Raw genomic sequence first — 12,414 nt, 5'->3', positions numbered from 1 at the left:
GTGGCCAAGGAAGTAATGCTGCAGCTTGCGACGGGCAAGGATTACGGCATAAATCAGCTTCTGGATTTGGGGATAACGTGCTTTGGTCTCCGAAAGCACCTCGCTGACGAAATATACTGGCCTCTGAACCGGTAACGCATGTCCCTCCTCCTGCCTCTCGACCACCACCGCCGCGCTGACGACCTGGGTCGTAGACGCGACGTAGAGGAGCAGCGGCTCTGCAGGTTGAGGTGGAACCAGGACTGGTGCCGAGGTCAGCGTCTTCTTCAGCCTTTCGAGTGCTTCCTCGGCCTCGGGGGTCCAAGAAAAGCGCTCGACCTTCTTTAGGAGTCGATATAATGGACATGCCTTTTCTCCTAGTCTCGAGATGAAACGGCTCAGAGCCGCCAGGCACCCCATGACTCTCTGTACACCCTTGATGTCTCGGATCGGCCCCATTTTCGTGATGGCCGAGACTTTCTCGGGGTTGGCCTCGATGCTGCGCTGCGAAACGATGTATCCTAGGAGCATGCCTCGAGACACGCCGAAAACGCACTTCTCGGGATTGAGCTTGATCCGGCTGGTGCGTAGGCAGCTGAAGGCAATCTCGAGGTCCTGGATCAGGTCTCCTCGTTGTTTTGAGTTGACGACAATGTCGTCGACGTAGGCCTGGACCGTTGACCCTATATATTCGCCAAATACGTGGAGCATGCAACGTTGATACGTGGCTCCCGCGTTTCGAAGCCCAAATGGCATGGTCATGTAGCAATACATCCCAAAAGGCGTGACGAAAGAGGTCGCGAGCTGGTCGGACTCCTTCATTTTTATTTGGTGGTAACCAGAATATGCATCAAGGAAAGAAAGGGTTTCACATCCCGCGGTAGAATCGACAATCTGATCAATGCATGGCAATGGAAAGGGAACTTTTGGACATGCTTTATTCAGACTAGTATAATCGACACACATCCTCATTTTCCCATTCTTTTTCTTAACTAATACAGGGTTTGCTAACCAGTCAGGATGATGAACCTCCTTGATGAATCCGGCCGTCAAAAGCTTGTGGACTTCCTCGCCAATGATCTTGTGCTTCTCCTCATCGAATCGGCGCAACCGCTGCTTCACTGGCTTGGAACCGGCTCGAATCTCCAAGGAGTGCTCGGCGACTTCCCTCGGTATGCCTGGCATGTCCGAGGGACTCCATGCAAACATATCAGCATTTGCACGGAGAAAGTCGACGAGCACGGCTTCCTATTTGGGGTCGAGGTCGGCGCTGATCGTCAGCACTTTGCCGTCGGAGTTGTTGGGGTCGAGCGGGATCTTCTTGGTTCCTTCCGCCGCCTCGAAGCTGCCCGCATGATGCTTAGGCTCTGGAGCCTCAGCGGCCATGGCCTCGAGCTTTGCAACGAGCTCGGTGGAGCTCTCGACCGCCTCCCCGTACTCGACGCACTCGACGTCGCACTCGTACGCGTGCTCGAAGGAGGAACTGACAGTGATGACGCCTTTGGGACCAGGCATCTTCAGCTTCAAGTAGGTGTAGTTGGGTATAGCCATGAACTTGGCATAGCCCGGGCGCCCGATGATGGCGTGGTACGTGCCTTGGAACCCAACCACCTCAAAGGTGAGGGTCTCCTTCCTGAAGTTGGCCGCTGTGCCGAAGCAGACCGGTAGGTCAATTCGACCTACTGGCAGTGCCTTTTTCCCTGGCACGACGCCATGGAAACTGCCGGCGCTTGGCTGGGGGCGTCCTCTATCGATGCCGAGGAGGTTGAGGGTCTCGAGGTAGATGATGTTGAGGCTGCTGCCACCATCCATCAGCACTTTCGAGAGTCGGGTGTTGACGATGATGGGGTCGACGACGAGCGGGTAGACGCCTGGGGCGACTACCTTGTCGGGGTGGTCCTCTCGGTCGAAAGTGATAGGAGTGCTTGACCAGCTAAGGTACTGGGGCACCGCCATTCTTGCCGCAAAGACTTCGCGACGCTCCCTTTTGCGCTGCCTCATGGTTAATTGAGTCGAGGGCCCGCCATAGATCATGTAGCAGTCGTGGACGGCGGGGAAGCCGTCGTCATCTTTGTTGTCCTCCTTGCTGCCAGCCTTCTCTTTCTTGGAGTCATCACGCGTATCTTTTTTGAACCCCAGACCGTCGAAATGCTTTCTCAGCATACGACAGTCCTTGAGCTTGTGGTTGGCGCCTCCCTTATGGTAAGGGCACGGCTCCTCCAACATCTTGTCAAAGATGCCTCCATCCGGAGGGCCTCGAGGCTTCTTTCGATCCATGGCAGCGACAAGGTTGTCATCGGAATGTTCCCGGTGGAACTGCCGCACTTTCTGCTTCTTTTTATTTTTCTTGAGGCCTCGACTGGGGGTCCCATCTTCGTCGACGGGCTGCTTGCCTTTTCTTCCTTCTGAGCTGAAGAAGGCGCCGACTGCCTCCTCCCCTGCCGCGTAGTTGGCTACTACGTCCATCAGCTCGTCGACGGTCTGAGGTCGATTGCGACCTAATTCCCGCACCAAGTCTCGACTGGTGGTGCCCGAGACAAACGCCAAGATGACGTCGTGGTCAGGGATGTGCGGCAGCTCAGTGCGCTGCTTCGAGAAGCGTCGAGCATACTCCCGAAGAGTTTCTCCCGACTTCTGCTTGCACTTGCTGAGGTCCCACGAGTTCCCTGGCCGTATGTAGGTCCCTTTGAAGTTACCCTCGAAGACTCTGACCAGATCAACCCAGTTGTGGATCTGATTGGCAGGGAGTTCCTCGAGCCATCGACGGGCGGTGTCGGAGAGGAAAAGGGGTAGCTGTCTGATGATGGCTCGATCATCACCTCGAGCGCCACCTAGCTGACATGCCAACCTGAAGTCGGCCAGCCACAACTCTGGTTTGGTCTCTCCATTGTACTTCGCGGTGCTGGTCGGGGGTCGAAATGGATTGGGCAGGGGCGTGCTGCGGATCGCCCTGCTGAACACCCGTGGGCCTGGTGGCTCGGGGGCCACCCGGTCCTCGTCGCTGTCATATCTCCCACCGCGATGCGCGCTATAACCGCGCTCTTCCGCGTCTCCGTGCCGACGTTGATTGTCGACGGGGAGGATGAGAGCGGTCTTTCTATCTCGAGGGGGAGGTTGTTGATGGACTGACACCTCCTCTTCGTTTAGAGGCTGTTCGTCGCGCTTCTCTGTGGCAGCTCCTCGTCGTCGAGACGCCAAACTTTCGGCTTGTTGAACCGCCGCCACCTGGAGCAATGTCTGTACCTCATCTCGAATGCGTCGGGCCTGGGAATTCGACGGCTCTGGCATGTTACGTAACAGCATCGTCGCTGCCACTACATTCTGGCCTGCTCGAGGGAAATGGCTGACAGGTTGCTCTGGCTCTGCGTCGCCGATGATCTGTCGATGTACCTCTCGAGCGCGTCTGCGGACACTTCCGCCCGGCGGGTAGGGCAGGTCTTGCTCGAGGATTTGCTCGAGCAGGACGAGGCGCTCGCGGTCTTCGTCGAGCTTCATCTTGAGCTCCCGCAGCTGCGCGAGCTGCGCGGTTCTGTCTTCCTGAGGAGGGGGGTCGACCTGTCCGTCGTTCCCAGGCGTCCTGGGGTCTTCTCGCGCCGCGGGGGCTCGACCACCCGCAGCAGCATCCCGTGTCTCGTCAGTAGTTTCTACCGCCCCGTCGATGTGATAGCATTCCCTCGTAGGGTCATAGCTATCTGTCTTGGAGTCGGAGTCCGGTTCGGCGGCGTAGAAACAACCACGTCCTTCCTCCAGCAATCGTTGCCTGAGGGAGGTGATCGAGTATCGTCCGGGGCCTAGACGACGGAGGCCTTGTACTCGGGAAAGGTCCGGCAGCTCGGACGCCGGCCGCCGTGCTTTAGAGCTACGTGGGAGGACCATTGGTCTTTCTACGTACGTCTGGGCGTTTGGGCATATCGCCCTGGCGAGCGACGCCGCGGTGTTGTCCAATCCGAACGGCAGTGCCGCTCTTGGAGAGAACAACCCGTGTGGAAGTAGCCTAGCTGCGGTGGGGGAGAGCGCGCGAGACGCGTCCCCTCCCGTCGTCGCGCGGTGCTGAGTCGTCGCGCTTGTTGCTCCGTCACACGGTGCTGCCGACGTGTGGCCTACGTCCTGCCTCGCACGAGTTGTTGGTCGTGCTGAAGCAGAGGGGCTGCGGTGGTGCTGCCCGCGCCTCTTCTTAGGCGGGGAGGCGTGGTGGTGAGGGCGTCTCGGGGCCTTCAACCGTGCTGGCGTAACGCGGTCTCCTCCAGGTCCTTTGACTGAGAGCAAGATCATGTCGTAGCCGGAGCCCGTAGACATGAACTCGAGACTCCCAAACCAAATCACCGTGGAGCGCAGAAACGGCGAGGCGAGAGTAGCCATCCGGAAAGGAGTGGGAAATCGATGAAAAACACGCAGGACCCCTACCTGGCGCGCCAACTGTCGGTGTTTTCCCCCGGGGGGTCACACCAACGAGTAAATTTGTATGCGTGCTCCCTTTCCCGGATGGTGATGCAAGAAGACACAGAGATTTATCCTGGTTCGGGCAAGAGAAGGCCCTACGTCCAGCGGGGGGAGAGAGTTTGTATTATCTTGCACCTAAGTGCTTGTACAGGGGCGAATACAAGCGTGGTATGAAGTGTGGAGCTCTACTACCTATGAGCGTGGTCTTGTGTCGTGATCTCTCTGTTCTATTCCTGAGTCCCTGCTTTTATAGTTCCAAGGAAGGACCTAGGGTACATGTATAGGTGTAGGAATTGGAGTCGATAGCAGCATGGAGCGCTGACCTACTCGAGGTTTCCATACCGGCATGACCTCGAGCCGTCCCGTCTTAATAGCCTGGTGATGATCACGCGTGCCCCTGCATTCTGCTCTGCGCGCCGTCTTGGATTGGTTCGGCGGATGCACGCTTATATGGCTCGGCGGCAAATCCGGCGGAGCGGTTACGGCGTGGTCAGTCGACGCCCGACTCGTCTCCAGGAAGGAGCCTGGTGAAGTCGAGGGTCGGACGTCGTACGAGGTGTCGATATCTGGAGCGCTGACCTTGGGTGTCTCGAGGGGGTCCCGATTAGACGTTCCATCCTTGTTTCCCGCGTCCTGACATGCCCTGGGTCGTTCGGTGGGAAGGCTGCAAAAAGAACGATGGGACAAAAGCCTGTTCCCTATCAGGCCTCCCGTGACCCGTGTGTTAGGTGGGGAAGCGTCAGGTGCATTAAATGCCCTGGCTCTCGTGCGCGCGTCAGGCGGCGGACAGTGTCCTTGCGCTCGACGCCTCTCGGTTCGCTCGAGCCCGCTTCCGTATTCGACGGCAGTTGTCGCTCGAGGCCTGATCGATTCGCTCGATGCTATTTCCGTCTTCGAGGTTGCGGCCATCGATGGTCGTGCGTGTGTGCGGACGGAGCGTCGAATCGAGGCGCTAGTTTTACGTACGGATGGTTTCGTTATTCGTGTTGGTGAGGGAACCCCTTGTTGATACCCTCGACAACAGTGAATGTACTTATGGATTTTATGCCACTCGTATACTCACATGGGGCTTACTGTTTTTTAACATTTTTATTTTCTTTTTAGGATAGTATGAACTTGATTAACAAAGCAAACTATTTAAAATAATTGAAAGGGAAAGGATAACTGCCAAGTTTACCTCTTGGCAAGGCGTTCGGTGATTTTAATTCCTCCGAACAAGACTCTCCGTTTTCTCAGTTGTCCTAGGATTCGTTGGGTGGCGTAGTCGGTACTTCTGGCGGCGCCTCCTCTTCATGTATGGTTATCTTCTCTTTCCACACCTGACTCGGTGCTATGGTCTCCTCTAGATAATTCTGTTTAAACTATACGTCTTCTGACCTTATAACTTCTCCTTCATAGTCTGCTCATCCGTCCTTAAGGATTTTCCTCCTCTGGTTGTGATTGCGTCGTTTTCTGACCTGCTTAGATTCTTCAACGATATAGTTAGGGTCAGTAAAATAGCGGCATACCTTCTCTATGGGGAAGTGCATATGGACTTCTCCGGTTCCAATGTAGATGATTGCTTTAACGGTGCTGAGGAACGGTCTTCCAAGGATGATGGGTGGATCGTACTCGTCTTCTCCCATGTCAATAACTTGAAAATCTGTGTAGACAAAATTATCGTCTATTTTGACTGGGACATCAGTTACTGTTCCTTTAACCTCTCGAAATGTCTGATCTACCATCTGGAGTTGAATGTATGTTGGTTTTAAGGGCATGGTTCCAAACAAGAGCCGATAGGTGACTGCGGCCATTATGTTGACGCCCGATCCGGTATTGCAAGTCGTCTTGTAGAAGTTGTATCCATTTATGGAGCAATAGATGCTTGGCATTCCTGGGTCGTCCTTCTTGGTCAAAAACGGTGACTTAAGTTGATGATCTTGGCCTCCATGAACTGCAGTGACCATCTTAGCTGACTCGGTCCACACTTGCTTGTTCCTGTTCCTCCTGTTGGCCCTCTTCCTTGATTCACGTCTGGATTGATCTGGGATTTGTGTAGTCTTGTTCTTGAAGGAAAATGTCTCATTCCTCCCTTTGATGTAGAAACTGATCTTGGCAGCACTAGTGTAGATGACAGCTCCCGAGGTGTTCAAGAATGGCCTCCCTAAGATGATGGGTGCCCTCTCATCATTACCGGTCTCTATCACCACGAAGTCTGCTGGGGCATATAAGGTACCAACTCGGACACAAAGGTTCTTCAATATTCCTTTTGGAAAACTTAACGCCTGATCTGCAAACTGCAAACACATGGTTGTTTCTAATAAAGGATATGTAAATAATTTTTCATAGAGTACCCTGGGTATAATGTTGACACTGGAGCCAAAGTCGCAGAGTGCTTCTGGGAAGTCCACCATGCCAATGGAGATCGGGATGACGGGGCGTCCTGGATCGCCTCTCTTGACCGGCAGAAGGTCAGTAGTAACTTCAGTGACGGGATTACTCCAATTACCTGCATCAAACATGTCTACAAGATTTGTAGATTCTAATCCATCCAGTTGTGATGGTATACCGGGGTTAGTACCAGGAACAGCAGCAGCTATTTGATTTAAATGAGATTCAATCATTTTATTAAAGCTAATTTGATTCTTGATGGCAGTAGAGAAATTACCCATTCTATTATTTATATTTTCTAGCATTTTATCATTAGATGCCAATTTCTTGGATAGGTTATCCATTAGCTTTCCTTGATTAGACACTAACTCTCTCAAAGGTGGAAAATTATTGTTATTGTTGTAAGAATTGTTACCTTGATAATTACCTGAGTAGTTAGGCCTCTGTTGATTCCAACCTTGATTTTGTTAAGGACGGTTGTAGTAGTAGTTGTTGTTGTTGTTGATGTAGTTCACATCCTCAAGCATCTTAGGGCAGTGATTGCCTGAGTGTCTAGTGTCTCCACACTCCTCACAAGTCATGTGAGAGTCGTAGATGTGCATAACTACTTTCTTATCTCTAGCTCTATCATCGAGCTTCTTCCTAAGCAGGTCTAGTTTTGCAGACAACATGTCTACCTCCTTGAGCTGATGCATACCTCCACCTCTCTTGCGTGTCTGGGTCCTCTCTTCATTCCAGCTTTGGTTGGACACCATCTTCTCCACAAGAGCTGTGGCTTATGATATGGTAAGTGATAAGAATGCTCCTCCAGCTGCAGCATCCATGGTTTCTCGGGCACTATTGCCGAGCCCATGATAAAATGTCTGCATCAATAGCCAACACTCCATTCCATGATGGGGACATTCTAGGATCTAGTCTTGGAAGCGCTCCCATGCTTCTGGAACAGATTCATCATTTTGTCGCTGAAAACTTGTAATTTTCCCACGGAGAGCATTGGTCTTGCCCATGGGAAAGAACTTAGCCAGAAAGTTTGTTGAGCAGAGTGCCCATGTAGTATTCTTCTCCTTTGTAGCGTAGAACCACTGCTTCGCTCTTCCTAACAGTGAGAATGGGAAGAGGCGAAGTAGTATAGCATCTCTGGAAACTCCTGATATGGTAAATGTGTTGCAAATCTCCAGGAAGTGTTGGAGATGAGCACTAGCATCTTTGTGTGCCTTCCCACAGAGCTGGTTGGATTGCACCATGTTGATAAGTCCAGGCTTGAGCTCAAAGTTCCATCGACTCTGCAGCAGGTCCAGTGCGGATGTTGTCCGTAGTGGGAGCTGAGAACTCGCGGATTGATTTGTTCGCCATGGCTTCGAACTCTGAAGACAAGTTCCGGTGATCTTCTTGATTGGATTAAGCTTCCTGCTGAAGTGTTGATGATCTCTTCTTGAGCTTGGTTCTTGTTTTTCTGAATAACGCTTCGGGATTGTCAATAAAATTTTCCTGGAAGATGTCTTCTATTCATACATTACCCTGCATAGGATAAAATAGAAAATATCGGGGTAAAACTGTATGAGAGAATTGATAAGCTCAATCATATTAGTGATGCGAATGATAACTCGAAATCCTTTATTCATTCCTGATTAGTAATCAACCTTCCCCGGCAACGGCGCCAAAAATGCTTGTTGGGTATTCTTAACATCATTACCAAAAGTAGACTTAGTTTTCTAATTCTGATAACAGTGCCAAAAATGCCAAACCTATCCCTCATACCACTTAAGCCAAGTTGTCATCCCCAGCATGACATGGGAGACGTGGTATTGAAATATGCAATTGCTCTTCTAAATAAATAATGAATGGGATCTGCAAGCGCACAGATTAATACCGATGTAGCATTTTAACCGGGAAGTATTCCAGGTATCGTTATTTATATTTTTACCACTGGGAAGGGATTAGCAACCATCAATATTGATTATAGAATAGAATATGAGATTGAGTATCTATCATTCCATGTATAATTGAGAATATTTATCTAACTCTTTCATACAGGGATAAGTGTCACATAAAAGATATATGAAGTAATGAATAGTGATAAAGATAATTAATCTGATCAGCATAACTTAGCCACATAATAAATATGATAAGCACCTCAATTAGATACTCTAGAAAGTCATTAGCATGGAATTAGAATGAACTACAAGAATTTTTCCTAAGTTATTCTCAACTATATAGTCTAGCATTATCATAGTTAGTGCAAGCATACTTAGCAATCATTGCAAGACAAGACTACGCCCATGCATAGTGATATTAGCAAGGTAAATGAGAAACATAGGAATCACTCCCTTGTAATAATGTTGCTCTGCTAGCCCAATACACGTGAGGGGGACTATATAAGAATCAATGAAGCTATCACTATCACGAACTACCCCACGATCTGGCATATTGGGTACAATCGCATATAAATACGGTATAAGCACCACGCCTACACAATATTTATCATTTACCCATGGATCCAATGGATAAATGCTATACGATCCTAAACATGTATATAGATCCAATCTAACTAAGCCAAGTATATAACCATGATAAACTAAGAACAATATAATCTTGAACATAAACAAGTAGAGCAAAGTCATAAGCAATATATTGAAGTAGAACAAAGTCATATTCATAATATTGAAGAAGAAAGATGATTAGAAGAACAATTAGAAGAACAATTAGAGAATTACCAAGAATCCTCTTGACAGATCCGGAAACCAATCGAAGATTGACTCCTTCTAGTTCTAATCCTATGTGGCTATGCTAATCTAGATGTCTAATTGATGTGGTGGCTCTAATCTTGATCAGAGGCTTCTTCTCCCTTGAGAATAATGAATTAGGGTTGAGAGGCTCTCTCCTCCAGGGGCCAGGGGATCTGGTTTTATAGTCCCTTCAAGTGAATATGGGCCGTTGGATCAAACCGACATTGATTGAACGGTTATCCTTGATCCTTTAGGTCGGTGGAGATCTTTCCCGAAAGAGAGTCCTGTTTGGACTCCAGGAGGGGGCGGGCGCCGAGGTCAACTGGGCGGGCGCCCAGTGCCTGGCCCCGTTCGGCCTCCGCTTCCTTCCCGTGGCTTCTGGAGTCTTCTAGATGTAAGATAATTGCGCGGCACGTTGATATCTCTATGTAATCCCGACGTGTGGGCCTTTCTTCCGTATTTCCTTATAACCCCCTGCAGAAATAGACAAACACCAAAACTCGTGGAATTCTGTCAGATAAAACCCTAAGTCTAGATGTCCATTGCATTTGGATCCTTTTCATTGTTTATTTGATAATTAAATTTGATTCTTAAGGACCGTCAATAGTTACCCTACCCCATAGACTATATAAGGAGGGGTAGGACCCCCTGCCAGGATCCATCCTTTACATTCTAAGGCAAAGCTACAATCAGCAACCCTATAACCAAGCATACGAATACATGGAGATCTACTTCAACTAGACATAGGGCATGTTGGTGGTCCATAACTCACACTTTAAACCGCCAACATTGACATAAAACAAACAGAAAAACTTAGAACTATGGCTTGCAACTAATCAATTCCATAAGTTTTGGTGATTTCTCATTTATAGGACGACATATATGGAAATACACATAAATGGGCCAAGAAATACAAGAAAACAATGGAAGAGAAAAGTCCCACTTATAAGACAGTCTGGGCTTGAAGCATAGATCAAAACACCCAACAATGAAAAGACCCTAGAAGTGGAGGCCCAAAACCTAGTCCAAATCTATCTTAGGATGTAGGAGTAGGCCTGAGTAAAATGGATGCCCAAGATGCATTTGGACTCTGTTTTTGGCCGTCCACATGTCCACAGAAAGCTAACAAAAATGTCTACAAGCTCACAAAAGATGGCACCCAGCTAATGCATGGGCGTGCCCCGGGTGCGATCATGCTAGTGTGGCTACCAAACAGGCCCAACTTTAGCCTGCTAGCCCATACTGACAACTCCAAGGAAGTGGCAGTGTATGTCGGTCCAACTAATGAATAGAATGATGGTTTGAGGTCATTAGTTAGAGAATATTCCATGGCACATTCTATCAGGGACCATAACTCAGGGTACCCAAAGAAAAGAGCTAAATGCCCAATCCTCCCTTTCAAACAAATAATAATAAGCCAGAAGAAGCTAAATGGACACCTCTCATTTCACCAGAGGTCCACATGCCAAGCCTCAGGAAAGCCATGACTTAACTAACTAGCTCGGTCTCGCGTGAGACCCAACCATTAAGCCTCAGACATGATCAAACCACTTCCAACATGCTCTTCCTGACCTTGAGGTCTCGAGAGATTTCTGCCTCGCCCGACCTTGGGGCTCGGGCATCCCCTTTTCCACAAGAGCGCTCAGGACTTCCCCGTGATGTCATCTACTGTTGACACTTTTAACAACACTTAAGCTATGTTGTCATCCCTAGCATGACCCCAAAGTATTGGTATAAAAACTGCTCACTAATAAAATAAATATATGATCCGCGAGCATACAGATTAAATACATTGCTGCACTTCACCGGGAAGTATTCGAGGTATCGTTATTTATATTTAGGTCAAGGGAAAGAACTAAGGACTTAAACAATGAGATAAACTTGTAAAACATGATTACTTATGAGTGATGGGTTGCACAACCACATACTTGGCAGAGGGGTAAACCATGACTGATAAATAATATGAAGTATAAAAGGTTAGGGAATAAATCACAAAGATATTAGAGATAGACTACTCGGCTTAATAGTAGGTCGACGTGTGATTAGTTCAAGAGATAGAAAATCCTAAGTGGTTCTAATTTACCAAGTCATTCATCTATTCTAATGCTACACCATCATATATATCATAAAAGACTCTTCATCTATGTATAATGAACATTGATACAAAAAGCCAAGACATAGCTGGACTTACTACGCAACTGCGCTTCTACCTATCCTACCAATGGATGTTTTAAATAGCGAGCTAAGGCCAAGGTGTTTAGCATTTTATATAACGTAATTAGCGTACTTTAGCGGCAAAATTGTACATGAACACAAATAGTGGCATAATTTTTTTCTAGCTATTTCGGGCTATAGCGGCAAAAATAGCGGGCTATTTTTTCCTTGGCGAAGGACTCAATAAAACTATCACTTCTGCGATCTACCACATGACCCAGCCAATAGGGTGTATTTGCAGATAAACGATATCTAAGCACCATGCTTACATGACATCTATCACCTAACCCTCCCATGAAGAGAGCTAAGCGCTTTGCAAACTTATACATAAACTCATTACCAATCATAACCATATCAAATGTTGGACTAGAATAAACTAGAAACATAATAAAAAGAAACATAAGTCATAAGAACATACAAGATAATACCAATCCTTGACGATGAAGATCCAGAGTTCCGAGCATAAGCGCCTGACTCTTCCTCTATCTAATCTAAACCTACGTAGAAGTTGAATATATGGAGTAGCTATTCTAATTCTCTGGTGGAGATATCTGTAATCCCTAGCTCTGCTAATGGCTACCTCTAATTCTGAAATGAGAGAATAATGAACTCTTCTTCTAGGGGTCAGGCCTTAAATATATATCCCACTAGGAAGCACCACATCCCTCGAATCAAACTAACCTTA

This window comes from Sorghum bicolor, chromosome 4 (genome assembly GCF_000003195.3).
Source record: "Sorghum bicolor cultivar BTx623 chromosome 4, Sorghum_bicolor_NCBIv3, whole genome shotgun sequence".
Taxonomy (NCBI): domain Eukaryota; kingdom Viridiplantae; phylum Streptophyta; class Magnoliopsida; order Poales; family Poaceae; genus Sorghum; species Sorghum bicolor.
This window is presented reverse-complemented; position numbering follows the sequence as displayed.